General features: G+C 50.7%; 1 protein-coding gene and 1 long non-coding RNA gene across 17 annotated transcripts in view; one reads left to right on the forward strand and one right to left on the reverse strand.

The window, feature by feature from the left end:
* DLGAP1 (DLG associated protein 1) overlaps window positions 1-26343 on the forward strand; it is a gene marked incomplete at its 5' end in the record, with an annotated part of 765236 nt that overhangs the window by 573072 nt on the left and 165821 nt on the right. The window lies entirely within an intron of this gene.
* LOC311596444 lies at window positions 11906-15921 on the reverse strand. The gene is made up of 3 exons (XR_014778842.1): window positions 15860-15921; window positions 14541-14989; window positions 11906-12308 (listed from the first exon to the last, which is right to left on the reverse strand). It is a non-coding gene; the product is annotated as an uncharacterized lncRNA (long non-coding RNA).

Here is a 26343-nt window from a genome sequence, read left to right on the forward strand (position 1 = left end):
CCAGTAGCTTTCTTTCTAGTTGGATTTGAGGCCTACTCACAAGAGGGTCTCATGTCAATACTGAAAAATCTGCCCAGGAATCCAAGGCCCAAAGATGCACAGTCTTATCTTCTGGGCAAACATCTGGTTTTGGTTTTGTGGTTTTTCTTTTTCTTTTCTTTTTTTTTGGGGGGGGTGGTGGTGGTAAGAGATTTACTTACTCATGTCTGCCTTGTGGTAGTTTTTCACCATTTTCCTCATTATATGTTTTAACAGCCACATACAACAAAACAAAATGTAAGCGTAAGTAAGATGGCTTACCACCCTAGCCCGATGGCTCAGGTCCATCCCCAGAGCACCTAAACACTGTCTTCTGGTCCACACACACATGGCACACACATGTATGTGTGCCTACATTTTCACAGAGACAATAATGACAACAATAATTAGCAAGTATTTTTTTGATCTAAGAGCTTCTAGAAAACATAGCCCCCATGCCCTACTTTTTTATAAGCTGACATTTGTGTGACATCAAGCTTCAGTAATTAGAGAGCTTGCTTGTGCCATAAAGCCTATCAGGCAAGCATCAGCTGGCTTTCCTATAGCTTGGAAGGAACACTACATGGTATGTCTACCTTTCTTTTTGGCTTTGTTTCTATTTTTAGTCTCCACTTTTAGTATTGAATATGTGACTGCAGTCATCAGCATCATATGAGCAGAATGGAAACATTTGGCCCCAAATTATTCTCATGAACTCAGCTCTCGGCCTCTGCGGAAAGTAGACAATACCCAAAGATCTGTACACCCAAATCCCCAGTCCTTGTGAAGGCATTTCCCTACAGAACCAAAGGGACTTTACAGACACAACTAAAGTTCCTGTTAGGACTAGTGCAGTCTCAAGAGATCTCAGGAAAGGGAGGCAGGTAAGTCTCAGTCAGAGGAAGACAACAAAGGAGAGGTCACAGAGAGAAGGAAGTGTTGAGGGTGTGTGAAGTTGCCAGCTTTGAAGACAGAGGACCGACCCAAGGAGCACAGGCTTCCTCTACAAAGGCAAGGAAGCAGATAATCCTGAGGGAGAACCCTGAGGGAGAACCCTGGGGGAGAGAACCCTGAGGGAGAGAACCCTGGGGGAGAGAACCCTGGGGGAGAGAACCCTGGGGGAGAGAACCCTGAGGGAGAGAACCCTGAGGGAGAGAACCCTGGGGGAGAGAAGCCTGGGGGAGAACCCTGAGGGAGAGAACCCTGGGGGAGAGAACCCTGGGGGAGAACCCTGGGGGAGAGAACCCTGGGGGAGAGAACCCTGGGGGAGAGAACCCTGGGGGAGAGAACCCTGGGGGAGAGAACCCTGGGGGAGAGAACCCTGGGGGAGAACCCTGGGGGAGAGAACCCTGAGGGAGAACCCTGAGGGAGAGAACCCTGAGGGAGAACCCTGAGGGAGAACCCTGGGGGAGAGAACCCTGAGGGAGAGAACCCTGAGGGAGAGAACCCTGAGGGAGAGAACCCTGGGGGAGAGAACCCTGAGGGAGAACCCTGAGGGAGAGAACCCTGAGGGAGAGAACCCTGAGGGAGAGAACCCTGGGGGAGAGAACCCTGGGGGAGAGAACCCTGAGGGAGAGAACCCTGAGGGAGAGAACCCTGAGGGAGAGAACCCTGAGGGAGAGAACCCTGGGGGAGAGAACCCTGAGGGAGAGAACCCTGAGGGAGAGAACCCTGGGGGAGAACCCTGAGGGAGAGAACCCTGGGGGAGAGAACCCTGGGGGGGAGAACCCTGGGGGAGAGAACCCTGGGGGAGAGAACCCTGAGGGAGAACCCTGAGGGAGAGAACCCTGAGGGAGAGAACCCTGGGGGAGAACCCTGAGGGAGAGAACCCTGGGGGAGAGAACCCTGGGGGAGAGAACCCTGAGGGAGAGAACCCTGAGGGAGAACCCTGAGGGAGAGAACCCTGAGGGAGAGAACCCTGAGGGAGAGAACCCTGGGGGAGAGAACCCTGAGGGAGAGAACCCTGAGGGAGAGAACCCTGGGGGAGAGAACCCTGGGGGGGAGAACCCTGGGGGAGAGAACCCTGGGGGAGAGAACCCTGGGGGAGAGAACCCTGAGGGAGAGAACCCTGAGGGAGAGAACCCTGGGGGAGAACCCTGGGGCAGAGAACCCTGGGGAGAGAACCCTGGGGGAGAGAACCCTGGGGGAGAGAACCCTGGGGGAGAGAACCCTGGGGAGAGAACCCTGGGGGAGAGAACCCTGGGGGAGAGAACCCTGGGGGAGAGAACCCTGAGGGAGAGAACCCTGAGGGAGAGAACCCTGGGGGAGAATCCTGAGGGAGAGAACCCTGGGGGAGAGAACCCTGAGGGAGAGAACCCTGGGGGAGAACCCTGAGGGAGAGAACCCTGGGGGAGAGAACCCTGAGGGAGAGAACCCTGAGGGAGAGAACCCTGGGGGAGAGAACCCTGGGGGAGAGAACCCTGAGGGAGAGAACCCTGGGGGAGAGAACCCTGGGGGAGAGAACCCTGGGGGAGAGAACCCTGGGGGAGAACCCTGAGGGAGAGAACCCTGGGGGAGAGAACCCTGAGGGAGAGAACCCTGGGGGAGAGAACCCTGAGGGAGAGAACCCTGGGGGAGAGAACCCTGGGGGAGAACCCTGAGGGAGAGAACCCTGGGGGAGAGAACCCTGAGGGAGAGAACCCTGAGGGAGAGAACCCTGAGGGAGAGAACCCTGGGGGAGAGAACCCTGGGGGAGAATCCTGAGGGAGAGAACCCTGGGGCAGAGAACCCTGGGGAGAGAACCCTGGGGGAGAGAACCCTGGGGGAGAGAACCCTGGGGGAGAGAACCCTGGGGAGAGAACCCTGGGGGAGAGAACCCTGGGGGAGAGAACCCTGGGGGAGAGAACCCTGAGGGAGAGAACCCTGAGGGAGAGAACCCTGGGGGAGAATCCTGAGGGAGAGAACCCTGGGGGAGAGAACCCTGAGGGAGAGAACCCTGGGGGAGAACCCTGAGGGAGAGAACCCTGGGGGAGAGAACCCTGAGGGAGAGAACCCTGAGGGAGAGAACCCTGGGGGAGAGAACCCTGGGGGAGAGAACCCTGAGGGAAAGAACCCTGGGGGAGAACCCTGAGGGAGAGAACCCTGGGGGAGAGAACCCTGAGGGAGAGAACCCTGAGGGAGAGAACCCTGGGGGAGAGAACCCTGAGGGAGAGAACCCTGGGGGAGAGAACCCTGGGGGAGAGAACCCTGAGGGAGAACCCTGAGGGAGAGAACCCTGAGGGAGAACCCTGAGGGAGAACCCTGGGGGAGAGAACCCTGGGGGAGAGAACCCTGGGGGAGAGAACCCTGGGGGAGAGAACCCTGGGGGAGAGAACCCTGAGGGAGAACCCTGAGGGAGAGAACCCTGAGGGAGAACCCTGGGGGAGAACCCTGGGGGAGAACCCTGGGGGAGAGAACCCTGGGGGAGAGAACCCTGAGGGAGAACCCTGGGGGAGAACCCTGGGGGAGAGAACCCTGGGGGAGAACCCTGAGGGAGAGAACCCTGGGGGAGAGAACCCTGGGGGAGAGAACCCTGAGGGAGAACCCTGGGGGAGAGAACCCTGGGGGAGAACCCTGGGGGAGAGAACCCTGAGGGAGAACCCTGAGGGAGAGAACCCTGAGGGAGAACCCTGAGGGAGAACCCTGGGGGAGAGAACCCTGGGGGAGAGAACCCTGGGGGAGAGAACCCTGGGGGAGAGAACCCTGGGGGAGAGAACCCTGGGGGAGAACCCTGGGGGAGAGAACCCTGGGGGAGAGAACCCTGGGGGAGAGAACCCTGGGGGAGAGAACCCTGGGGGAGAGAACCCTGGGGGAGAACCCTGAGGGAGAGAACCCTGGGGGAGAGAACCCTGGGGGAGAGAACCCTGGGGGAGAGAACCCTGAGGGAGAACCCTGAGGGAGAGAACCCTGAGGGAGAACCCTGAGGGAGAACCCTGGGGGAGAGAACCCTGGGGGAGAGAACCCTGGGGGAGAGAACCCTGGGGGAGAGAACCCTGGGGGAGAGAACCCTGAGGGAGAGAACCCTGAGGGAGAACCCTGGGGGAGAACCCTGGGGAGAACCCTGGGGGAGAGAACCCTGGGGGAGAACCCTGAGGGAGAGAACCCTGGGGGAGAGAACCCTGGGGGAGAGAACCCTGAGGGAGAACACCCTGGGGGAGAACCCTGAGGGAGAGAACCCTGGGGGAGAGAACCCTGGGGGAGAGAACCCTGAGGGAGAACCCTGGGGGAGAACCCTGGGGGAGAGAACCCTGGGGGAGAACCCTGAGGGAGAGAACCCTGGGGGAGAGAACCCTGGGGGAGAGAACCCTGAGGGAGAACCCTGGGGGAGAGAACCCTGGGGGAGAACCCTGGGGGAGAGAACCCTGAGGGAGAGAACCCTGGGGGAGAGAACCCTGGGGGAGAGAACCCTGAGGGAGAACCCTGGGGGAGAGAACCCTGGGGGAGAACCCTGAGGGAGAGAACCCTGGGGGAGAACCCTGAGGGAGAGAACCCTGGGGGAGAACCCTGAGGGAGAGAACCCTGGGGGAGAGAACCCTGAGGGAGAGAACCCTGGGGGAGAGAACCCTGAGGGAGAGAACCCTGAGGGAGAACCCTGAGGGAGAACCCTGGGGGAGAGAACCCTGGGGGAGAGAACCCTGGGGGAGAACCCTGGGGGAGAGAACCCTGGGGGAGAGAACCCTGGGGGAGAGAACCCTGAGGGAGAACCCTGGGGGAGAGAACCCTGGGGGAGAGAACCCTGGGGGAGAGAACCCTGAGGGAGAACCCTGGGGGAGAGAACCCTGGGGGAGAACCCTGAGGGAGAGAACCCTGGGGGAGAACCCTGAGGGAGAGAACCCTGGGGGAGAACCCTGAGGGAGAGAACCCTGAGGGAGAGAACCCTGGGGGGGAGAACCCTGGGGGAGAGAACCCTGGGGGAGAGAACCCTGGGGGAGAACCCTGAGGGAGAGAACCCTGGGGGAGAACCCTGAGGGAGAGAACCCTGGGGGAGAGAACCCTGGGGGAGAGAACCCTGAGGGAGAGAACCCTGGGGGAGAGAACCCTGGGGGAGAGAACCCTGAGGGAGAACCCTGGGGGAGAGAACCCTGGGGGAGAACCCTGGGGGAGAGAACCCTGAGGGAGAACCCTGAGGGAGAACCCTGGGGGAGAGAACCCTGGGGGAGAGAACCCTGGGGGAGAACCCTGAGGGAGAGAACCCTGGGGGAGAACCCTGGGGGAGAGAACTCTGAGGGAGAGAACCCTGGGGGAGAGAACTCTGAGGGAGAGAACCCTGGGGGAGAGAACCCTGGGGGAGAACCCTGGGGGAGAGAACCCTGGGGGAGAGAACTCTGAGGGAGAGAACCCTGAGGGAGAACCCTGAGGGAGAGAACCCTGGGGGAGAGAACCCTGGGGGAGAGAACCCTGAGGGAGAGAACCCTGGGGGAGAGAACCCTGGGGGAGAGAACCCTGGGGGAGAGAACCCTGAGGGAGAGAACCCTGGGGGAGAGAACCCTGGGGGAGAGAACCCTGGGGGGAGAACCCTGGGGGAGAGAACCCTGAGGGAGAGAACCCTGAGGGAGAACCCTGGGGGAGAGAACCCTGGGGGAGAGAACCCTGGGGGAGAGAACCCTGAGGGAGAGAACCCTGGGGGAGAACCCTGGGGGAGAACCCTGGGGGAGAACCGTGAGGGGAGAACCATGAGGTAGAACCCTGGGGGAGAACCGTGAAGGAAAGCCCAAAAGACCCATTTTGTGATTGCAGCCTCCAGAATAAGTATAGACTGGAGGGTGGTGTAAGCCTCCAAGTTCATGGTGTCTTCACCACAGCAGCGGCGGCAGCAGCAGAGAGCTAACACAACTCTGGTTTGGTATTATTTCTGTCAGGATTAGCCTAGTGTAGACATAAGCCTGGGAGAAGCGGAGCATTTGGCATCACTCAGTCCATAAAGTAGGGTATATTTTGTTTTAAGTGCTTGAATTTCCACTCATAAAGCCAGAAAGGGCCTGCTGGCATGGTGGAACACAGACAAACAACAAGGAGAGAGCCAGTGGCTGCCAGAGGCTGGGCTGGGTGAATATGGAACATAAGCCCCATCACATGCAGTTGCATGGGTTTCACCAACTCCTACAGTTCATTAGTCACTTTCTTATGTAGCCCAGGTTGGCCAGGAACTCACTACATAGCCCAGGATAACCTTGAGTTTTTTCATCCTCCTGCCTGTGCCTCCCAAGTTGCTGGGATTACAGGCATGTACCGCCACAGCCAGTTTGTGGATGCTAGGCGGGTTCTCTGCCAATTGAGCTACATCGCCTGGTCCTTGCTTCTGATTTCATGGATGTATGTTTTCAGATTCACTGCATCATTGTGTATACCTCAGGTTTACGACATGATGGTTTGAGGTGCGTTCAGATGGTACAATGGTTACGACCGTGAATCTAACCTCTCAAACATTTACACTCTGTGGCGAGAGCAGCTAAAATCTCCTGAGGAGATCTTAACACAATACAGTTTTGTCATCTTTGTTCTTGGGTGGTGCATTAGAGGCTCTTGCTATACTTTTTAGCAAAATCAGGCATTGCCAGCACTTCATACCAAGGCTCCTGCTCGGTGCACCAGCTGCCTTCCAGTCCTTCCAAAAAGGCCCCCTTCCTCCGCAGCAGCTTGGTGTGGGCGCCCTGCAGAGCCTCGCAGGCGGCAGAGTTGGGCAGGAATCCGGCCTGTCATTAAGAAGCCAAAGTAGGGAACACACTGACATTGTGGGTGGGTTGTCGTTGATTGGGAGAGAGAGAGAGAGAGGAGACTTCATCATTTGGACACCTGAACATATGACTAAAAATAGATTTTTCTAAAAAACACAAAGCAGTCTCAAATCTCTCCCAGGACTGTAACAGCTTGAGGGAATAAAAGAGAAAAAAAGAAAGAAGAAGAAAAATGGAGACTGAGCTTTTTTAGCTGACATATTAATTGTGCATATCAATAGGGTTTGATGAGGTAATAATAAAGGCATACAGGACACAGGGGTCAAGCAGGGCTAGTTGTCGCCGCCGCCATTTCTTTATCATGTCCTCTGTTTTAGAATGTCATAGAATCCGTAGTAGCTTATTGTGAGCCATGCTCAGCTCACTCTGCTGAGAGCACCAAAACTCAGGCCTCCTGTGTTTTCATCTCATCATGCACAGTAGCAAGCCTGGCAAACACGCCAGCCTGCCGCGCGTGGCACTGCCGTTAGTGACAAGGCCACAAGGGAACAGCCTTCCCCCAAATAGGGCTGTGTGTCCAGTGACTCTGCTCCCTTCCAGCTAAGAGGGGAGGTGGGCACAGTTGAAGTAACTCAAGAGGAAGTCATCCAGGTGGCAGATCCCATACAAGGGCCTAAAACCAGGCCACAGGCCACCTCCAGGAGCCCAGGGCACAGCCCCGTGGCACACTGTGTTTCAGGGGCTGGCATTTCTCCCTTCACTGGTTTAGGAGCCCCCTGTCCTCCATGGTAGTGTTGACCTTGTCCATGTCTTGTGAGATAACCCCAGCTGCCTGGGTTATCTCAGCACTAGGGGCATGTCCTTCCTGACTCTGGCTCCTAAGACAGTTCTGCCCCTCTTTCTTCAATGGTCCTGACCGTTACATGGACAAGGAATAATATCAGTGTCGCATTTGTGGCTGACCACTCCACAGACACTTATTCTCAGGGTTTTTTTTTAACCAGTTGTGAGTTTCTTCATTAACTGCCATTCCCTGAACAAAGAGACCTTTTAAAAAGTTATATGAACTGATATCGTCTAAAAGCTACACTGACAGAAGAGAGTTTGACACTCACTATGTCCATTTATCAAAACAATAGTGCTAGAATTACTACGAGGATCTATGAGCTCCGAGCCATGGGTCCTTTGCCAGATTCACAGTAACAGATATGTGTTTCTTCCAGTGAAACGAACTTTAAATCCAGTCGGAAAGCAGTTGTTCACCCCAATAATGTTTGTGCCGCTGTTGCACCCATCAGCATCTCTTGCCATGTGGGTAGTTACTGTAGGTTTTATAGCTTACAGGGTTCACATCTGGGTGAGACCCTTACTGCCTTTCCCCCCACCAGCATGCACACCGCCTTCTGTTGCTTACGGAAAGCTAGCCCTCAGGGAGGAAACTTCCTGCTCAATGCCCACTTGATTTCTCCATGCCCTGTGACTTCAGCAACAATGACATGATGGGAAACAGTGAGGACCTCTCAGTCACCTGCTGTTGGAGATATACAGGATAAATTGTTAAAAGCAAAGTGTGAGTCTGATGGCAGCGCTCAATGATGGAGCACTAGTAAAACACGTGCAGGGCTCTGGCCGCCACCAACGGGACTACAGAGAAATGCAGCATTGTGTATTGTGTGTATTGTGTATTGTGCATTGTGTGATATATCATCCTTTTATAAGTCGTATATTGAAAATAAATGTCTACCTTTTAATATTGGCAGATATAAGTAGGAAGAGTACATGTAATGAGCCTGTGAGTGACATTAAAAATTTTTTCTTCCAAAGATACTGAGCTTATAACATTTTATCTATATGGCAAAAGGTAAATAAAGTTACAGGTAAAATTGAGGTAGCTAGTTTAAATATAGGTTAAGGTGGAAGCTGCCCAAGATGCTAAGGCAGAGGAATCACAAGGAGTAAGGCACAGAGAGAGAGAGAGACAGAGAGACAGAGAGAGAGACACAGACAGAAAGACAGACAGAGGCAGAGAAACAGACAGACACACAGAGAAGGAGAGACAGAACACCTGTGTGTGTCTGTGTGTGATCTTGAATACCCAGGAGTTCCAGGGAACATACAAGAGGCCTTGTAAGTGAAGTTGTTCAGCGTGACATGTCCACAGGCCTTTACTAGTCTTGAAGATGGAAGAAACGTCAAGGAATGTAGGCAGCCTTGAAGCTGGAAGAAGCCAACAGATAGATTCTTCCCTTCAGACTCCAGGAAGGAACACACTGAGAACCCTTCAGTTTTAGACTAGAGACATCGATTGCATACTTTTCGCCTCCAGAACCACAAGGTGATTCTCTTGGCTCGGGTTTCTATTGCTGTGATGAAACACCGTGAGCAATGCTGACGCGAGAGACGCAGCGGAGATCAAAATGAAGGGCAGCGAGAACCAAGGAGCGAGGCCCACGAGTGGAAGACACTCTGTTGTCCTGTGTGGTGTTCAGCGGGAGTACAGGAGGCCCAGCCGAGCAGGTGCTGACCCTAGAGGGCATGAGTGGGCCACTTCGGGCTTAGATGAATTGGTGAAGATTTGAACGTTGTTTTGTAGCCCGTGAAAGTCAATGACTCTTCTGGATTTGCTGTGAGGAGAATGGGTTAGCTGGATTGTCTCTGGAAAGTGACCCTTCAGTGTAAAGAGTTAAAGGGAAGGAGAATGAGAGCTTGCTACAGCGGCTGGGCCTGAGGCCAGTGGACGAGGAAGTAGCAGAGTGTGCATGGGATTGTGGGAGTCGTTGTGAAGCTCAGCTTTGGCCGGGTGGGTTGGTCAGGGCCAGCTAAACACAGGCAATGGAGTTTGGCCTGTCAAGATGTGAAGGTGGGAGCAGGCTGGGACACAGAAGTCTCCTGAGTAGATGCCATATGCGCAGTGGTGTGGGACGGAGTGGGACAAGGCTTTACAGCTGGGCGGTACTGAGCAAAGGCACGGTATGTCTCCAAGGCAGGATCTCCCTCCTGTGGCAGTCCATCCCTTCTGCTCACCACTGGTTACCTTTTAGATTATGAGTCGTTATGCTTCCCCACAACCATGTAGCCTTTTCTGTCTCGCTTTATTTGCCTCTGACGTCTTCTGCCTTCATGAGTTTTTAGGGCGTGCCTTTTCTATGAGCCCATTGCATAATCTCTGTCTCTCTGTGTGTGTCTCTGTCTCTGTCTGTCTCTCCCTGTCTGTCTGTGTGTTTCTCTGTGTCTGTCTCTCCCTGTCTGTCTCTCTGTGTGTCTCTGTCTCTCTCTGTCTGTCTGTGTGTCTGTCTGTCTCTCTGTGTGTCTCTGTCTCTCTCTGTCTCTGTGTCTCTCTGTCTTTCCCTGTCTGTGTATCTCTCTGTGTCTGTCTGTCTCTCCCTGTCTGTCTCTGTCTCTCTTTGTCTCTCTGTCTGTCTCTGTGTCTGAATGTGTCTCTGTGTCTCTCTGTGTCTCTCTGTGTCTCTCTGTCTCTGTCTCTCTCTGTCTCTGTCTCTCTCTGTCTGTCTCTGTCTCTGTCTCTCTCTCTCTCTCTCTCTCTCTCTCTCTCTCTCTCTCTCTCTCTCTCTCGGACTGTTCTCTGAAGAGATCCCCAGCCACCCAAGTAACCACCACACACTATGTTGCAAGAACCTGTCTTTCATTGCTAACCTAGAACCTTCTATCAGAAAGTCTTTCCTTTCTTACATCTGCTAAAATGAGAGCCATGACCTGGTTTTGATATGCACCATAAATGCTAATTAGTTTTTTTAAAAAACCTCTGATATGCACAATTAAATTTTATCTTATGATGTGTTTAATCAGAAATTCGTCAGAGGTAAGTCTCATTGACAATGTAAAAATGTGGGTTGGCCAAAAAAAAAAGCACAAAAAAATGGGAGAATGCAAGAGGGGGCTATATACTTCAAAGACGTATTTTTCATGTACTAGCCACCCACCCACCTTTGAGGAAACCATCCCTCCAGGCTCTTATATCTGACCAGAAGAGCTCTTTCTGGTCAACCTTATGTGAGAACTAGTACTTAGTAACACCCATGTGCAACATTTTGATGAGCAACACCCATGTGCAACATTTTGATGAGTTGACCCACTCAACAGGACTCAGAGAAATCTACTTTGAGACATAAACTTGTATAACCCATGTGCCATCTCTACAGCCACAAATGTATGTTCTTCTACCACCTTTGCCTTGCTAAGCTTACCTATACTTTTTTCCTCTTTATTTCCTTTCTTACTTTATTCTTTCAGGGGTGTGTGTGTGTGTGTGTGTGTGTGTGTGTGTGTGTGTTTCATTAGCTTATTAAAAAGAAAGTTTCCATAAGGTGTTTTTCATAGTATTTAGTTCCGATTGCCCCCCCCCCATCTCTTCCTGCAACCGTATTGGCTCACAGCGTGGCAAACAGCAGGAACACTGGCACGTCTTTCCTTGTTCTGATTTCCAAGCTCTCTAGATCCCAGAGGGAGCCACTAACACAGAAGACTGTGCCGCGAGGATGCAGGGTCTAGGGCTCAGCATCTTTTGTCACCAGCAGTAAGTCTACTCCCTTCCTGAAGCTGTGAGCGGCAGTCATACACAGTCCCCTGGCTTCATCCGTTTCCATATAAACAGCTTCAATTACTGCTAAATTATCTGGGAATAGAAATGGCTTGAAATTAAGATATGTAAGGAGTCCAGGGCAGATGGTCACAGAACCAGCAGCTTTACTTCTGGATACAAACATGACTGAAATATGCACACATAGGCACAAAAAAATGTGTGTAAAATATTCATTGCAGTGTTATTTTTAACAACTTCAAAGTGGGAATGTCTATCAGCAACAGAATAAACCTTGGTCTGTGCCTAGGCATGCGCAGAGCCCTCCAGGTCCCTTTTCCCTCCCCATCCCTGAGAATCATGACTTACATGCTTTTGCTTCCAATGGTATATTTTGTCATTTTACATTGTGTGTGCATTGTGGCCTGTGCACAGACACTGACACGTGTGTGCAGGACCTGGAGCTGGGGTTACAAGAAGTTGTAAGTTGTTTGCCGCGGGTGCTGGGAATTGCCCCTCTAAAAGATGAGTCTTCATTCCTAATTGCTGAGCAATCCCTCCCAGCCCAAAACTGGCGTCCTTACAACAAAAGACACAACAAAAGGAAAGTGTGTTAAGTTTATTTAATCAAAGTCTTACATGACATAAAAGCCTCCAAAGAGAAAAAGAAGACCCAGAGGCCAAGGAAAATGTCTATTCTTGTGCTGGCTATCAGTGAAGAACTGGCTGGTGTATGGACTCAAAGCACATGATATTTATACCCTCACAAGTTAGGGGTCAGGGGTCGGGGCCCCTTGCTCCCTCTGTGGTGCAGTGGGGACTGTTTCAATCTTGTGCTTGAAGCCACAGCTGCTGTGAGTTCAGGGGTGCACCAGTGGGAGGACTCTGGGTCACATCCTCCCTGACCTCTGACTCTTACAACATTCCTTCCCCCTCTTCCGTGCTGTTCCCTGATTCTTGGAAGAAGAGAGTGCACTACAGATGCCTTGCAGTGGCTGAGTGTGCTACAGCGCTCTGTGAACACTGACCAGCTGTCAGTTTCTCCACCAATGACCGTCCACAAGGAAGCTTCTCCGGTGAGGTCTGAGAGCTGCACTAATCTGTGGGTAGAGAGACATGAATGTAGTTGGCAATTTGATATGATGTCCATTTAGCAAAACAATAACAGTAGGTTCGCTCTGGGGGGAGGGGGGACCTGCCCGTAGGTTCTTGGCCATATTTATAATCCTATGGAGCAGGTCTTACTTCCAATCAGACAACATCTGGTTTCCCCCCATGACGTCCATGTCACTGTTGCACCCACGGGCGTATCTTGCCACACTGGTCACTATTGTAGCTCACAGAGTTCAGAGCTGGGTAAGACTGTTGTTAACTTTTCTCCCCCCAGAAGCCTGCTTAGCACTTTCTGTTAGGAAGCTTTTTGGTCAGTACCAACTGATTTTTCCATATCCTGTATCCAAAAATGTATGGTATCTTTAGCAGTAGAGTATTGCCATCCAGCTCGGATAGGCATCCATTGGTAATGTCAGTACCCTGTATTGTTTTGGGGTGTCTGGGGCACCCTAGACAAACCACTCTAGAGGATAGATCCCAAATGTAGCCCTGAGCTTTTTATCTGGTAACCTATGGATTTTGGGAAGAGCACTATCTCCGCCCCCCGGCTTGTTGGGGAAACTCCGGTTAAGCTCCTTTATATTAATAAACATATTTAGGAATCTTATGAAATAGTAGGTTTTCATATGGCTTTTCCAAACCCCCTTTAATGTTAATTAGCCCTCCTCTCCCCAATTAATGCTTCTCTCCCATAATTCCCTTTTCCCCTTTTGTGTCTCCTGTATCCTGCTGTCCTCCTCTCCTTAAGAGGTTAGTAAAGGAGTTAGGACAAGTCAAAAAACGAGAAGATGCTTGGGCACTGCCACCATTTCCCCTTCATGGTCCGCATTTTCTCCCAGCAGCTGGAGGAAAGTCCGCACCCCCTCAAGACAAGCCCTGTTACCAGGATGAGCTCTCTCTTTCCCGACCACAAGGCCAGCTGTCAGGAATGACATTCCTCGACCACCCAGACAGAGGCTGCCCTCAGTAAGCTAAGAACGCCTCCTGCCACCCTAAATGACCATTAAAAGGGACATTGGCATGTCAGCATGGCTTAGTGGGGAAAGTGCTTGCTGCACACACATGGGAGTCTGAGCTCTGAGCTCTGCGCCCACGGAAAAGCTGACCGTGGCAGCGCATACCCACAGCCTCAACACCACAGAAACAGGCAGATTTCTGTAGCCTGCTTGCCAGCCAGGTTAGCCAAAAGGATGAGCTCTGATTCAAAAAAAGACAAGGTGGAAAGTAGTCCAGGAGGATCCAGAATCAACTTCCTGCCTCTACAAACACACATGTGGGCAGCCCCACCCACACAGGCATGCATACGCTGACCATCCATGTGTTGAGCACAGCATAGACGACTTGTCGGTACTCTGGCCTGCCAGAGTGCCTGCTTAACCACTGACCACTATAAATTCCTCCTGACAAGTTCCCTTGTCATTGAGAAGATACAGCTGAGCTCCCAGGGGTCTGACTTGCACCCGTGTTCTCTGCAGGCACCTGCACGTCAGTGCACGCACAGTCGCCCAGACACCCATGCACGTAAATTAAGTTAAAGTCTTTCTTTAAAAGAAGGGCTGGTTAAAAAAAAAAAAGAAAAGAAAAAAGAAGGGCTGGGCATGGTGGCCCTTAGGAAGCCTGGCCAGCCTGGTCTACATGGTGGATTCCAGGTCAGCCAGAGCAACATGGCTAGGGCCTGTCTTTTTAAAAAGGGGAATGAGGAGGAGGACGGAGAAGAAGAGGAGGAAGAGGACCAAGCAGTCCTTATGACTTAAACAGAAAGTCTGAATTTTTATACCCTAGCACTCACCAAGAAAAACATTCTGGCACAGACTTATTTGAACAGCTTAGCAGTAACCAACACCCCACCACCACCACCACCAATGTTGGCAGTTGCTGCAGCATGCTCCTCAAACAGCTGCCTAAACCACCTCTAACACATGAGGGGGAGGGGGGCAGCAGGGGCTGGGATGGTGGGGAAGGAGAGCTCCCTAATTTGGGGTAGAAAGACTAAAGCCTTGTTTCTTGGCTCAGAGTCGCGATTGCAGAGAAGTGTATTTCGGTTCTTTCTGTGACTTTTAAACTTGGCAATTTATAACTTGTAACATCTGGCTGCCGGGGCTCACAGGGGGCACTAGCAGAGACTGCCTCCCACTGCATTCTACGCGAGCTAACACATATCACCTGCCTTTGCTGCTCCCAGAACCGAATAAAATCTTTTTAAAATAAATAACACTTACCGATCTGTTCAAGCTGAGTTTGGCAGGGCTCATATCAGAGGGGCAAGAAGTTATTTGAGAAAAGTTGCAGTTAGTTTGGCAGCATAGTTTTAGCAGCTAATTAATTGTCACCGTCTCTAAAAGCAAGCTGGAAAGTGATACAGTCAATCCAAATTGTCAGTGCAGAGTTGTTCTAGGAACCCTGTTAAACATCTAATATTTGTCCCCAGGGTTTTACCTGCCTGTTCCCCTGGGTTTTCTCTGGTTATGTAAATGAGACTCGCCCAGGCTCCTGGCACAGAGCAGGTACACAGTATGTTTTGTTGAGTGAACAGAGACACTTGCCTGGTTACTAACACACTCGAAGGATAAGTTCAGCCTGTGATGAGGTTCTCTCACAGCGAGTACAACCATCACTGCCTTCTATCTAGACTCACAATAAACCCAATTTCTCTACATGCTGTCTCATCCTTTCAAGTTAAAAACAACAACAACACTTTACTTTTCAGAGTCGTTGTAGGTTCAGAATGAAATTGAGGAAGAAATACAAAAGATTCTCATGTGTCCCTCACCCCATAGTCAACCTTCCTCGACATCCACCTCCCCACCACAGGCAGTGCCTGCCTCACTCCCCACCACAGGCAGCCTTGCACACTCCCCACCACAGGCAGTGCCTGCCTCACTCCCCACCACAGGCAGCCTTGCACACTCCCCACCACAGGCAACCTTGCACACTCCCCACCACAGGCAGCCTTGCACACTCCCCACCACAGGCAGCCTTCCACACTCCCCACCACAGGCAGCCTTGCACACTCCCCACCACAGGCAACCTTGCACACTCCCCACCACAGGCAGCCTTGCACACTCCCCACCACAGGCAACCTTGCACACTCCCCACCACAGGCAACCTTGCACACTCCTCACCACAGGCAGCCTTCCACACTCCCCACCACAGGCAGCCTTCCACACTCCTCACCTCAGGCAGCCTTGCACACTCCCCACCACAGGCAACCTTGCACACTCCCCACCACAGGCAGCCTTGCACACTCCCCACCACAGGCAGCCTTGCACACTCCTCACCACAGGCAGCCTTGCACACTCCTCACCACAGGCAGCCTTCCACACTCCCCACCACAGGCAGCCTTGCACACTCCTCACCACAGGCAGCCTTCCACACTCCCCACCACAGGCAGCCTTGCACACTCCCCACCACAGGCAGCCTTGCACACTCCCCACCACAGGCAGCCTTGCACACTCCCCACCACAGGCAGCCTTGCACACTCCCCACCACAGGCAGCCTTGCACACTCCCCACCACAGGCAGCCTTCCACACTCCCCACCAGCATGATCTATTGTTAGAATCAATGGCCTGCTCAATCTTCATTGTCACTCAAAGCTCATGGGTCACATTTCAGTTCACACTTCGTCTTGTGCATTCAAAAAGCTTTGCAAACAGGTGATGACATATTTAACCACTGTCGTGTCATAAAAAGTGGTCTTGCTGCCCTAGAGATCTGTTTCCTGAGTGCCTTCAAGTCCTTCACAGTTACTTACTTGGACTCACTGCCCAGTCTTACCTTCTCCAGTATAATATAGTCAGGTATGTTGTTTGCTAGTTAACATTTTCAGGTTTCTATCGCTCAGTGGCATGCGTGGAAAGTCCTTTCGTAGCCCTTAATTCCAGCTCCAAGGAAACCTAGGTCGGTCTGTGCTAGCCCCGCATACACATGTGCTCATACAGGCAAACACACACAGAAGCACATACATGTAAATAGGGTAAAAACTTTTTAAAAAAGAACTATAAAAACAAAAGTACCAACTCACCTACAGGGGTAGACACATCAGAATAGTGGCAAGTCCCTCACCAGCAACCCTGGAAGCCAGGAGACCTTGGAGCAACTTATCCCAGGCCCTCAGATAATGACCAGTCAAGACAGCTATATCCAGCAAAGCTAAAATCTATAATTGATAGTGAAATAAAAGACTTCAAACCAAAGACAAAGAAACAAAACTAGAAATCAATGGCAAGAAAATTAATAGGCACTACAAGAATTCTTGGAGACTAAGCAAAATACTGCTGAATGATTAGGGTGGCTTTGAGGAAATCTGGGAGGAGATGCTACAATTCCTAGAATTGTTAGTGCTCACCTCAGGGGCAGAGCTCACCTCAGGGGTAGTGCTCACCTCAGGGGTAGTGTTCACATCAGGAACAGAGCTCACCTCAGGGGCAGAGCTCACCTCAGGAGCAGAGCTCACCTCAGGGGTAGTGCTCACCTCAGGGGCAGTGATCACCTCAGGGGCAGTGCTCACCTCAGGGGCAGAGCTCACCTTAGAGGTAGTGCTCACCTCAGGGGCAGTGCTCACCTCAGGGGCAGTGCTCACCTCAGGGGTAGTGCTCACCTCAGGGGCAGTGATCACCTCAGGGGCAGTGCTCACATCAGGGGCAGAGCTCACCTCAGGGGCAGAGCTCACCTCAGGGGTAGTGTTCACTCAGGGGCAGTGATCACCTCAGGGGCAGTGCTCACCTCAGGGGTAGTGCTCACCTCAGGGATAGTGCTCACATCAGGAATAGTGCTCACATCAGGGACAGAGCTCACCTCAGGGGCAGTGATCACCTCAGGGGCAGTGCTCACATCAGGGACAGAGCTCACCTCAGGGGTAGAGCTCACCTCAGGGGCAGTGCTCACCTCAGGGGCAGTGCTCACATCAGGGGTAGTGCTCACCTCAGGGGCAGAGCTCGTATTAGGGGCAGAGCTCATGTCAGGGGCTGGGCACCTATGATCAATGTGTTCTGTATTTTGACTTGTTTTGGTTTTCTTTGTTTTTTGTTTGTTTGTTGTTCGTTGTTGTTGTTGTTGTTGTTGTTGTTGTTGTTGTTGTTGATATAAGGTATCTCTGTGTAGCCTTGGCTCTCCTGGACTCACTTTGCAGAGCCAGGTTGGCCTCAAACTCACAGCATTATGCCTGCCTCTACCTCTCTGGGTTCTGGATTAAAGGTGTGAAATGCGAATGTGCCTGAGGCAAATCTCAATGGGCTCTGCCTAAGAACTCCAGCTAAGAAATGCTGAGAGCCTCTTCTTCAGGGATGAGCCCCCTGATCGGTGATGCCATACTAGGTGGTCAGCCCTAAACTGCACATTCACAAACAAAATTACACAGACCGGGCAGGGCACATCTATATACTTAGGCACTGTGTGTGTGTGTGTGTGTGTGTGTGTGTGTGTGTGTGTGTGTGTGTTTCCGCGTGCATGTGTGTGTGTGTGCATATGTGTGTATATAATTATATATATAATTTAAATCATACAGTGTATATGTCCTGATCAACAAAATTGCACTTAAATTAAATAATAGAAATACGAGAGTCCTCAAATATTTAGAAACTAAAAATGAACAGTACGTAGGCTAATGAAGAGATTACAGGGAAAGAGACATATAAGTGTGTGTGTGTGTGTGTGTGTGTGTGTGTGTGTGTGTGTGTATAGAGAGAGAGAGAGAGAGTGTGTGTGTGTAAAACACAGTGGCAACTAAAGAAAAAGAGGACGTGATTTTGGGCAGAAGCCAGGGAGGGTGAGAAAGTGGGAGAGGTTGAAGGGGGAAGGAAATCAGGGAAATGCAATTATATTTTAATTTTTTTAAGTCAAGGATAGCTGAGTGGTAGCACAAACAGGTCCCTATGGGTCCAAGGCCAGCCTGGTCTACATAATAAGTTCCTCGAGGCCGGAGCTACCTAGTGAGAACTCGTCTCAAGTAAATAAATAAAAATCAGGGATATCTCGAATAGCTTAACGATGTACTTTAATGTCCTAGAAAACAGGAGCGGGCTAAGCTCGAATGTATCAAACAGCAAGAAACAATGGCAGTCAGATCAGAGTCGGTGAAGTGAGAAGTACAGCAGCAGCACACAGAGCCAGTAGGGTAAAATTTCATTTCCCTGAAAAGGAAAACGAGACTGACAAACCCTTAGCCAGACTAATCAAGGGACGAGAAGGCCCAAATTGATAAAATGAAGGATGAACGGTGTTGTAAAGGAGTCCAATAAGATTCAGAGGACCATTGGGAAACGCTCTAAAAACATATTTCTAAAACTGGAAAATCTAGAAGAAATAAACCCTGAGAGATTTATGACTATAAAACTTAAATCAGGAAGACAGAAGCAGCCATGCCCTTTGACCCCCCAGCAATCTTGGATCCCAGGCCCCAAGGCAGAAGAAGAATGGCTCTCTATGAGTCTGGGGCCAGCCTGGTCTCTGCACTAAGTGCCAGGACTACATAGAGAGACCGTGTGTGTGTCCCCATCTGTCCATCCAGGAGTCCCCCACCGAGAAAGGGGGAGGGGGAGAGAGAGGGAAAACAAACAATAAGAGAATCTTTGTTTACTTCTTTACATCAGACCGATGGTAAAACAGCAGAATACTGCAACGCGTTCATAATTCTATCTACTTTCACTTTTGTGTTTTTCTCTGGAGGCTGCTGGCCACTTTCGGCCTGCATCATAGAAATGCTAGCTGTCGGGTGGGAGAGAGTCCGGCGTGTCCTTTTACCATTAGGTGTTTATCTTTTCAGCAAAGCCTGCGCTGCAGGTGGGGGTGGCCACCCCATTTCAGCCGGGTATCTGCAAAGAAGCTCGTGTGCACTTAGACCCGGAGCTTGGCAGTTTAACTCCTTATCTGAGAAACGGAAACCTTAGAAAAGATCACCTCAGAAACTCAAGTTCCTCTGACTCTTTCATTAAATCACCCAGGAAGAACGTTTTCGAAAGTGAGAAAATAACCCTGCGTTTCCCTGAAGGTCCCTCTATGGCTGCGCCAGCCCCTGCTCATTCCCCGGTGTACACCGCCCTCTGCAGGCGATCCCTGGAACTGACACTCCAGTAACGCCGTGGAGACCAGAGTGCGTTTCCTTGGAAACACTCCAGTCTTCCTTTAGACTTAGTATTTTTCCCACCAGAAAGAGTAAGACAGAGCATAAGTGCCTCTTTCATTCGCGAGGAGACAAAGGCCAGTTGATAAAGACCCGCAGAAGAGGAAGGGTTCTCAGGGTCAGAAGACGGAAGGACAGAGCGAGTCTTAGTAGTCTAGACTGCCCCATGTGAAAGGGGCCTTTGTTTATGAACTGTGTCTCTCCTAGGGGTGGGCGCTGCGCTTGGCGGTTAAGGCACTTTATTCATTGCAATCTTGCAGCAGAGTATGTAGAGTCTATTCTGTCGCTGCCATAGCAGAGAACACTTTAGCCAGAAGGATTTGTCCCTATGCATGTGTTATTAAGAGGTTCTTCAGTGATTCTCTGTGGAGAGGTTAATCCACATTCAATGGGCGAATATTATTGTCCTGGCTAGTTTTATGTCAGCTTGACACAAGTTAAAGTCATCCGGGAAGAGAGACTCACGATTGGGAAAATGCCACCATAAGCCTGGGCTACAACAGGAGACTAGCAGAGTCTTCCTCTGAGAGGCTCCAACCAGCAGCGGATCAAAACAGATGCTGAGATTCACAGCCAGGCATTGGGCAAAGCGTAGGGAGCCTTGTGGGAAAGTGGGAGAGGAGGATAGAAGGACTTGGAGGACACAGGAGCTCCACAAGGAGACCAACGGAGCCAACTAACCAGGGCCCAGAGCACCAAGGACCATGCATGGACTGGACCTAGGCCCCCTACACAGACGTAGCCGATGGGCAGCTCAGGCTTCATGTGGGTCCCCTAGGAAGGGGAGCAGGGCCGTGACTCTTTTGCCAGATTTTTTATTGTTTCCTCCTGGGAGGACTGCATTGCCAGGCCACAGGGAAGAGGACACGCTCAGTCCTGATGTGCCATGATCATCTGGGGTGGGTGGGAAGTGGGGCTCCCCTTTTCTGAGGAATAGGGGAGGCAGAGAGGGAGGGTGGGGCTGAGGGGTGAAAAGGGGTGGGGCTACAACCAGGAAGTAAGGTGAAGGAAGTAAAGAGAGAGGCAGGGAGGCAGATGACAGACAGACAGACAGACAGGGTTACAGGCAAGCCTGTAGGGCACTTACCTAATTAATGATTGATGTGGGCCGGCACAGCCCACTGGTGGGTGGTGCCATCCCCTGGGCTGGTGGTCCTGGGTTCGGTAAGAAAGCAGGCTGAGCAAGCCATAGGGAGCAAGCCAGCAAGCATCACCCCTCCATGGCCTCTGCATCAGCTCCTGCCTCCAGGTTCCTGCCCTGTTTTATAGTCTTATCCTGATGCCCTTTTTCTTATATCAGTTCCTTCAGTGGTGACTGGGGAGTGGAAGCAAAATTAACCTCTTCCTCCCCGAGTTGCTTGTGGCTGTGGTGTTTTATCACAGCAAAAGTGACCCTAAGACTGTTATCTTTTCATTTTCTATCAGCCAAAGCACAAGAAATCAGTATAACTTACCTCAACGTGGCATTAATAAAAGTGAAGAGGTGTCATCTTTGTAACAAAACTGGGGAAGCCAGTGAGACTAATGATGACCCCCTTTTATCCAAATGTGATTTAGCCAGAGTGCATGTCATCACTTAAATAGTTGACTCAAGTGACAGTGTATTGATGGGTCACATTTCCACTTTGCTCACAAATGCTCTGAAGTGTGTTTCTGTCCTGTGTCACAGGCAGTTACAGCTCGTGTTCAAATCTGTGAAGTTGACGGCTCCCCACACTTCCTGGAGACGTGTTTTGTTGTCTCTCAACTGAATGAGCTCTTACCTCTCTGAGTCAGAGACAGCCCCTCCTCCCATTGTTAGGGGACCCACGTGTTGACCATGCAGCACACCTACACAGCTACAGATGTGTAGAGGGCCTAGGTCCGGCCCCTGCATGCTCGTTGGTTGGTGGCTCAGTCTCTGTGAGCCCCCATGGGCCCAGGTTAGTTGACTCTGCAGGTCTTCTTGTGGTGTCCTTGACCCCTCTGGCTCCCTCTATCCTTCCTCACTCTCTTCCACAGAACTCTCCAAGCTCAGCCTATTGTTTGACTGTGGGTCTCTGCATCTGTTTCCATCAGCTTCTGGATGAAGCCTCTCAGAAGACAGTTATGCTAGGCTCCTGTCTGCAAGCACAGCAGAGTATCACTTATAGTGTGAGGGGTTGGCCCTCTCCCGTGGGGTGGGTCTCGAGTTGGGCCAGTCATTGGTTTGCCAATTCCCTCAATCTCAGTGTCTGCTCCCTTTTATACCTAAACATCTTGTAGGCATTTTGGGTCAAAGGTTTTATGCGTGGGTTGGGGTCCCCCACCCTCCACTAGAAGTCTCGCCTGACTATGGGGGTGGTGACTTCAGGCTCCATATCCCAGCCCCCTCACCCCAGCCCCCTCACACACACTCCCCACTGTAGTTTCATCTAGGGTCACCCCCATAGACTCCCAGGAGCCTCCCCATCCCAGAGATGGCCCCTTCACCAATTCTGTCCTCTTTCCCAGCCCTCCCCGGCCCTCCCCAGCCCTCCCCAGCCCTCCCCAGCTCTCCCCAGCCCTCCCCAGCCCTCCCCAGCCCTCCCCAGCCCTCCCCAGCCCTCCACACACCCGATCCCCACCTCTGTTACCCTCTCCCATCCCTTCTCCCACCCAGTTCCCTTGCTCCATCTACTTCAAATGTCTCTTTTATTTCCTGTTCTGAGTGACATTCAAGAATCTTCTCTTGGGCCCTCATTGGCTTCTTTGGCTCGGTGGATTGTAGCGTGTTTATCCTGTACTTTGTGGCTAACATCCACCTATAAGTGCATATATACCATTTGTGTCTTTCTGAGTCATCAGCCTCGGGATGATATTTTCTAGTTCCATCCATTTGCCTGCAGACTGCATGATGTCATTGTTTTTGATAGCTGAGTAGTATTCCATTGTGTGAATGTACCAGTTTTTTTATCCATTCTTCAGTGGAGGGACATGTAGGTTGTTCACAGATTCTAGTTATTACAAATAAGGCTGCTATGAACATAGTTGAGCAAATGACCTTGTTGTGTGGTGGAGCATCTTTTGGGTATATTCCAAGGAGAGGTATGGCTGGGTCTTGAGGTAGATCTATTCCCAATTTTCTGAGGAAGTGCCAGATTGGTTTCCACAGTGCGTACACAAGTTTTCTCATCCACCAGCAATGGAGGAGTGTTCCCCTTTCTCCACCACAGCATGTGCTATCACTTGAGTTTTCAATGTTAGCCATTCTGAGGGGTGTAAAATGGAATCTCAGAGTTTTCTTGATTTGTACTTACCTTGATGACTAAGGACATTGAACATTTCTTTTAAGTGCTTCTCAGACATTAGATAGTCCTCTACTGAGAATTTTCTATTTAGCTCTGTAGCCCATTTTTTAAATTGGGTTGTTTGGTTTGTTGGTGTTAAATTGCTTGAGTTCTTTGTATATTTTGGACATGAGCCCTCTGTTGGATGTAGGGTTGGTGAAGATCTTTTCCCACTCTGTAGGATGCCATTTTGTCCTGTTGATAGTGTCATTCCCTTGCAGAAGCTTTTCAGTTTCATGAGGCCCCATTTATTAATTGTTGACCTTAAAGCCTGAGCTGTTGGTGTTCTGTTCAGGAAGTTGTCTTCTGCACCAATGAGTTCAAGGCTCTTACCTACTTTCTCTTCTAACAGATTTAGCGTGTCTGGTTTTATGTTGAGGTCATTGATCCACTTGGACTTGAGTTTTGTGCAGAGTGATAAAAATTTGCATCTTTCTACATGCAGACCTCCAGTTAGACCAATACCATTGGTTGAAGATGCTTTCTCTCTGTGTGTCTCTCCCTCTTTTTTTTTTTCCATTGTATGGTTTTGGCTTCTTTGTCAAAAACGAAGTGTCCATATGTGTGTGCATTTATTTCTGGTTCTTCGATGCAGTGTCACAGGTAAGGCAGGGACAGTGTTCAGGGAACCTGCCTGGTCACTAAAAGTCACTTATCCCTCTGCTTCCTGACTGCATGGACAGAACTGACGGCCCCTTCACACCCTGCCAGCGGGCTGTTCCACCCCGACACGCCATTTCGCATCCTGCCAGCAGGCCGTTCCACCATGACACTCCATATATCCCCTCTTGAACATGAGGGAAATAAACTCTTCTTCTGTAACTTGCTTTGTTGGGTGTTTTGTCACGGGAACAAGCAAAGGGACCCATCCGCTCTGCAAATGCACCCACTCCGCCCTCACACATCTAAAAGAGGGAGGAAAAGCCTCTCTGTCGTCAATGCAAATTAGCGCTTAGGACATTACCTCCACCCCCAGCTAAGAATTATCCTGTGGGCTCTTTCCTGGTGCCTAGGAAGTGACTTCATTTGTACTCAGTCCATTGACTGGCACGCCTGTCCACAGTCTCTGGGCAATCTTATGGGATTGTTTTTGCTAGATGTCTTAACCATGGCAATCTATCATTACTAATACTATATCAAGTTTTCTTTACTATATCAACATTACTGTTTTTCAATTGCTAGAGCAGTAAAATTATGCTCTATTTATGGTACTGTCATGCCCCCCCCAGCTCTTTGTTTACAGACTCAGTGAGCTGGGGATCAGAAATGTTCTCAAAAATGTTTGTTCTGAAAATGTACAATCTTCTCTTCCTGCCATTCTTTCCTTAGAAGTACAATAGAATAGAACTTTACACTACATTTTCATTTTACTGGGTGTTGTGAATAGTCTAGACGTGGCTATATACTCCGATGCCTATACTGTGTCCGATGCCTATACAGAAGCCTCTGCGGGTTCTGGTGCCTATGGGAGCCGGCAGCCAGTCCTGCCGGGATAACTGCTCTGTCCCTAAGAACAGAAGTATCTTTTTTTTTCCACCACAGCAATAATCATTTGTGAAGTACTACTATATTCTTTAACATCTTTAAAACTTGTAATAAATAATCCATGCAGTGGCTCCTCAGGGGGAAAGTGATGGCTTGTTTTTATTGCGTTGGTCCTCAACTGATAGGGAATGAAATTGAAAGACTCTAAGTGCTTCTGCTAAGGAGCAGTTCCTACTTCTGTGTATATAATAAAAATAAAAAATTGAAAGCAGGGACTCAGGAAGATGGCCGTCCGCTCATGTTCACAGCAGCACCACACCGTAGGGAGCGACTCAAGTGTCAGTAGGCGGATGGGTGCACCAGGTGTCTGCAACAGCAGAGTATTTAGCCAGGAAGGACAGAAATGGGACCGTGTGCTACTGTGGCTGAACCCTGAGAGCATCGCTAGGATCAAGAGCCAGCTGCAAAAGGAAAACAATGCTTTGCTCCACTTCAAGCCGGTACCTAAGGTGGTGGAACTGAGATTGGGAGCTTGGTGTTCAGCAGGTCAGTTGTAGGAGAGAAGAGTTCTGGAGAGGGACAGTGGATGGTTGGTTATACAAAGATACAAAAGTACTTAACACCACTGAACCACATGCACCCAGAAAGCGGCTACTGGCGATTTTTAACTTTTCATTGTGCGTGTTAATTGTCCGTATTCTCGAAGGACGTTTTCGTGGCGTGCATAATGCACATGGGACCTGGTCCACGCCTCACCTCCCAGCCTCGCCTTCTCCCCCTCTCTCTCTCCCATTTGTCCCTGTTTCCCTATGCTTTACTGTACTTTAATGAAGAGAGTAAATTTTATGTTGTGTGTACTTTCTCCTCAGTAAGAGAGAGAACGATGCTTCTCACACAGGAGATTCTCTGGGCTCTAGAAGGTGGATTAATTGTTGGTTCTTTTTTTTTTTTTTAATGATGCCTTCTCAGTTCTATGGATTGAACCACTCCTTAAACTGAAGGTCTGGGGTTTACCAATATGCAGAGCCAAGCCCTCAGACAAACTGCCCACTGTGAAACTCCTTGTGTTAAAGGCAACTGCCGCCAAGGCATCTCTCCCTGGATTGTTTTCACTGCTGTGGTGCTTAGTTTGGCCCCATGCAAACTAAAGCAGAGTTATTCAGGTGTTATTTTTAAGACACTGTGTGACTGTTTCATAAACCAGACAACCCGCCTCACTCTGGTCCGGTGGTAGGTCAGTTGTGGCTAGCGATTGCCGTGGGTAACCCAAACGCGCCGTGTCCTGGAAAGCTGCCTGTAGCCAGGAAAGCCCGGGGTGTGGTTCTTCAGAAATAAATCTTTGCATGACCCCTGCTCTGCCTTTAGCCAACCCCAAACTCTGCGGGGTGCGTTCAAGTATTATGAAGGGGTACTTCTTTCTCCCAAAGAGAGAACCGAATTCCCCTAGACCTGTGTCCTTCATAGTGGGGAAAGGTACCGCCATATGCTTTCCTTCCTCCGGGGACAGGGCTCAGCACTGGTCCCTGGGTCACTGGCCAGTTAGTGTCTATCCTGCCCGTCTTCGCTGGGCTTGTCCTTTGGTTCTCTGAGTCACTCCGTGGCCTCATTGCGTCCGGGGTCTCTTGTCCCAGTGTCTAAGTGGGTCTCTGCGTCCTACCCCCTCTCCCAGTGCTGTTCAACACTTCTATGAGTCAGGCCTGGGCTAGGATTGGGAACACGATGGTAATGTTTTCATCCTCTTAAAGGGGCTGCTGCCTTTGGGAACTTAAGTTTGACGACGCAGACTGGCCAGCAGGCAGTTACCACACGTATAGCCCCTCCCACCTACGCAGGCTTGGTGTAGACAATATTGGCTATTACATGTTTACTTTTAATCCATATAATTATTACAGCAGTGAAATTCTGGGGCTGGACAGAAACTACCCCCTAAAGCTATCTTTTACTCCGCAGGCCCCACCCCACATCTCATGCCGACCGCTCTAATAATTCCTAGTGAGGCTACTTCCCATCCAATAACCCATAAGCACTTGCACCGTTTTCTCATCTGGACTGCTTTCCTTGGCCACCCTATCCTCAGAGTAAACTCCTCTGGACCACGTAGTTCTTTATCCTAACCCACCGCGGTCTCCTGT

This window comes from Acomys minous (assembly GCF_964271855.1).
Source record: "Acomys minous genome assembly, chromosome: 4".
NCBI lineage: Eukaryota > Metazoa > Chordata > Mammalia > Rodentia > Muridae > Acomys > Acomys minous.